Source organism: Schistocerca americana, unplaced genomic scaffold (genome assembly GCF_021461395.2).
Source record: "Schistocerca americana isolate TAMUIC-IGC-003095 unplaced genomic scaffold, iqSchAmer2.1 HiC_scaffold_162, whole genome shotgun sequence".
Classification (NCBI taxonomy): Eukaryota; Metazoa; Arthropoda; class Insecta; order Orthoptera; family Acrididae; genus Schistocerca; species Schistocerca americana.
The window spans coordinates 161,821-166,820 of NW_025725708.1; the positions used below are offsets into that span (position 1 = coordinate 161,821).

Consider the following 5,000-nt stretch of genomic DNA (forward strand, 5'->3'; position numbering starts at 1 on the left):
GAGGCGCTCCATCCATGTCGGTACCGGTGAGCGTTGCACTCGCAGTCGCAAAAACGTACGGCAAGTATATTACTCGGAAGAGTCAATGACAGTCCAAGCCCCCCTGCGTGGGAAGAGTCTTCCTAGGCCATGACCCACCGGAAGGGCGCAGCGTCCCCCACCCCAGACATGTGACGTCAGACTATCGGTATTGACGACTAGACTGATTCCTTATAATCATTTGCCATACACCGGTGGAAGCTGCCGAGACGAGTAACTACATAGCGGGCTCGCCGTGTCACTAATGTACAGAGATACAATAGTTTCGACTGGAACCGGATTAAACGTATACACGGCGCTGATTAGTAATAGATAGAGCCATCAGAATACAGATAATGTATAGACCTGTCCGTATACATGCTGAAAGACTCTGCTCACAATCACACGTCAGCCAGACACTCTTATCACGCACTACTCTCTGCCTGTAACAGGCACACAGACAATATGTAAGCACCAGCATGGAACAACACCCAGTGCATCCTCTCTGCCACATTAGACAATCCACACTATCATAACCAGACCGGGAGGTCCACTCGGAAAACAGAATATCCCACCCTTCCGACAACCACCATTGCTCAGCTAAGCCACCAACACCCACACATGTCCCAGACAGGGGTGCACCCAACATCACAATACTGCCTCCTGTCACACCACACAAACAATGGCAGGAATGAAAGACACAGGTCTGCCACAAGCATGGAATCAGAGCGCCGCCTGTTATGAGCCAAAGGTGCACCCTGACGTGGCAAATCAGATGATGCCGCAGTCATTTACTTACGATAATCACAATCAACAAACCGGGCCCCCCCCCCCCCCAAGTGCCTTAACCTAACCCGTATTGTACCTTAACCTAACCCGTATTGTACCTTAACCTAACCCGTATTGTACCTTAACCTAACCCGTATTGTACCTTAACCTAACCCGTATTGTACCTTAACCTAACCCGTATTGTACCTTAACCTAACCCGTATTGTACCTTAACCTAACCCGTATTGTACCTTAACCTAACCCATATTGTACCTTAACCTAACCCATATTGTACCTTAACCTAACCCATATTGTACCTTAACCTAACCCATATTGTACCTTAACCTAACCCATATTGTACCTTAACCTAACCCATATTGTACCTTAACCTAACCCATATTGTACCTTAACCTAACCCATGTTGCGCCTTAACCTAACCCATGTTGCGCCTTAACCTAACCCATGTTGCGCCTTAACCTAACCCATGTTGCGCCTTAACCTAACCCATGTTGCGCCTTAACCTAACCCATGTTGCGCCTTAACCTAACCCATGTTGCGCCTTAACCTAACCCATGTTGCGCCTTAACCTAACCCATGTTGCGCCTTAACCTAACCCATGTTGCGCCTTAACCTAACCCATGTTGCGCCTTAACCTAACCCATGTTGCGCCTTAACCTAACCCATGTTGCGCCTTAACCTAACCTATGTTGCGCCTTAACCTAACCTATGTTGCGCCTTAACCTAACCTATGTTGCGCCTTAACCTAACCTATGTTGCGCCTTAACCTAACCTATGTTGCGCCTTAACCTAACCTATGTTGCGCCTTAACCTAACCTATGTTGCGCCTTAACCTAACCTATGTTGCGCCGTAACCTAACCTATGTTGCGCCGTAACCTAACCTATGTTGCGCCGTAACCTAACCTATGTTGCGCCTTAACCTAACCTATGTTGCGCCTTAACCTAACCTATGTTGCGCCTTAACCTAACCTATGTTGCGCCGTAACCTAACCTATGTTGCGCCTTAACCTAACCTATGTTGCGCCTTAACCTAACCTATGTTGCGCCTTAACCTAACCTATGTTGCGCCTTAACCTAACCTATGTTGCGCCTTAACCTAACCTATGTTGCGCCTTAACCTAACCTATGTTGCGCCTTAACCTAACCTATGTTGCGCCTTAACCTAACCTATGTTGCGCCTTAACCTAACCTATGTTGCGCCTTAACCTAACCTATGTTGCGCCTTAACCTAACCTATGTTGCGCCGTAACCTAACCTATGTTGCGCCTTAACCTAACCTATGTTGCGCCTTAACCTAACCTATGTTGCGCCTTAACCTAACCTATGTTGCGCCTTAACCTAACCTATGTTGCGCCTTAACCTAACCTATGTTGCGCCTTAACCTAACCTATGTTGCGCCTTAACCCAACACACGTTGGGCCTTAACCCAACACACGTTGGGCCTTAACCCAACACACGTTGGGCCTTAACCCAACACACGTTGGGCCTTAACCCAACACACGTTGGGCCTTAACCCAACACACGTTGGGCCTTAACCCAACACACGTTGGGCCTTAACCCAACACACGTTGGGCCTTAACCCAACACACGTTGGGCCTTAACCCAACACACGTTGGGCCTTAACCCAACACACGTTGGGCCTTAACCCAACACACGTTGGGCCTTAACCCAACACACGTTGGGCCTTAACCCAACACACGTTGGGCCTTAACCCAACACACGTTGGGCCTTAACCCAACACACGTTGGGCCTTAACCCAACACACGTTGGGCCTTAACCTGCTCTGTAATTGTCATACGACGCGTTAAATTAGTGTAGTGTTGCCTAACTGCAACCCCCGCAATATAGTTTGCTACTCGCACTGCCCGGTCCCCAGAGTATCGCTTCATGTTAAACACCTTGCAGCTATACACTGTAATGCGGATGGCGGCAGGACGTACATGCTCAATGCCCTTCGCAGTTGTTCATTGGCATTCGCATGGCGAAGCACAGCCTACGTTGTGGTACGGCTTGTGGCAACTGTCCGCTGATGTTGTACGTCCAAATCACACACTGTACCGCACATTGGTCCTCATGTACTGAATGATACATCGTGGTACATGTGTGACCGTACCACGACTGCGCCAACAACGGCGAACCATACGGTCCAAATATTGTGCACTCAGCTACGTGTCGTCTCCCTATAAGAGCTGGATTGCAGTATGGTATGCCGTGGATGGCGATCAGCATGAGCCGTCTGTTGATGTAGTGGCGCGTGTTGTCAGACGTAGTCGTCTCTTCTCACACACCGTGATAGCATGGTGCACTGCGTTCCACATCTGCGACATGCGACAGAGGCCGGTTGACAGTCGTTCGCGCAATGGACATCGCATACGTACGGGGGCCACCTTCCACGTGTTCGCGAAGCGTGCACATGTTGTTGCGTGTATGTGGGCAGACATAGTGTGTCGTGACACCTGACACAGGCATGCAACAATCGTTGAATTTGCAAATGGCGATGGACGTCTACGTTTGCTGGTGACGTTACGCAAATGAAGAACTGGTAAACCATTGTGGTGCGGTTGTTCTCGCTAGAGGTGAATCAGTGATGGCGACGATCGGTTGAGCTACCAACCGGTTGTTTCAGCGATACCCACCATGCCCACGAACGTGAATGGCATGTGGGTGTGAAGCGATACGCGGCGGTGGCTGGGTGGGACCGTCCCCGGCCGGTGAGGGGGGGCCTTCCGGCGTGCTGGCCGCGCGGTGCGTGGGCGCACGCGCTACAGCCGGCTGGTGGGGGCGGCCAGTGGCAGGCGCGCCGGCCGACGGAGGCGGCAGGCGGCGCAGCTGCGCGCCGGCGCACCCTGCACGCGGCGCCGTGCGGCCAAAGTAGGTCCTCGCGGGCCCGGTGCGAAGCGCGGTGGACATCTGCAGTGTGCTGGTCCGATTGAGGACTGTGTGCGCTGAGGATGCGCCGCCGCCCGGCGCTCGGCGCCGCGACGCCGTCTGCTGCTCGGTCGCCTCTGCGGTTCTCGCAGGTGGATTGTATCGCAGCTGTGCGGACGTGTTGGCGCGTGCGCTGTGCTGGGAGAGTTCGCTTCGGCACCCAAGTGGGGCTTTTGTCCTTCTGTGGCGCTGGCGTTGGAGCTGCCGGCCACCGTAGGTGGCGCGTGTTGTCTCCCGCCGGCAATGCCACGACAGCACGCTCCCGGGCCTCTGTCGGCAGCGGCAAGCTCAGTTGGGAGCACGGGTGGTCGCACCTAAAGCGTCTACTCGCCAAACTCCGGGCGATTGCGCCTCTCTCGAACCCGACCAAGTACTTAGGACGGCGCTGCGCGCCGCCGGGACCTGAGAGGGTTTCGAGGTGTATTGTGCAGGGGAGCTCAGCCTCCTCCTGTTTGCAGAATAATTGAGCGGACGCTTGCGTGTTCGCGCGGGCCCCCGGGACACACTCCCGGGCGGCCGGCTGCTCAGCTCTAGTTGACGCAGCTCCCTGGTTGATCCTGCCAGTAGTCATATGCTTGTCTCAAAGATTAAGCCATGCATGTCTCAGTACAAGCCGCATTAAGGTGAAACCGCGAATGGCTCATTAAATCAGTTATGGTTCCTTAGATCGTACCCACGTTACTTGGATAACTGTGGTAATTCTAGAGCTAATACATGCAAACAGAGTCCCGACCAGAGATGGAAGGGACGCTTTTATTAGATCAAAACCAATCGGTCGGCTCGTCCGGTCCGTTTGCCTTGGTGACTCTGAATAACTTTGGGCTGATCGCACGGTCCTCGTACCGGCGACGCATCTTTCAAATGTCTGCCTTATCAACTGTCGATGGTAGGTTCTGCGCCTACCATGGTTGTAACGGGTAACGGGGAATCAGGGTTCGATTCCGGAGAGGGAGCCTGAGAAACGGCTACCACATCCAAGGAAGGCAGCAGGCGCGCAAATTACCCACTCCCGGCACGGGGAGGTAGTGACGAAAAATAACGATACGGGACTCATCCGAGGCCCCGTAATCGGAATGAGTACACTTTAAATCCTTTAACGAGTATCTATTGGAGGGCAAGTCTGGTGCCAGCAGCCGCGGTAATTCCAGCTCCAATAGCGTATATTAAAGTTGTTGCGGTTAAAAAGCTCGTAGTTGGATTTGTGTCCCACGCTGTTGGTTCACCGCCCGTCGGTGTTTAACTGGCATGTATCGTGGGACGTCCTGCC

General features: G+C 52.9%; 1 non-coding gene across 1 annotated transcript in view; it reads left to right on the forward strand.

Annotated features, from left to right (window-relative positions):
- The first annotated feature begins 4,277 nt into the window (after positions 1-4,277).
- LOC124570316 overlaps positions 4,278-5,000 on the forward strand; it is a 1,910-nt gene continuing 1,187 nt past the window's right edge. Inside the window, exon 1 of the ribosomal RNA XR_006971638.1 lies at positions 4,278-5,000. This exon is cut by the window's right edge and continues 1,187 nt beyond it. This is a non-coding gene — a ribosomal RNA (small subunit ribosomal RNA).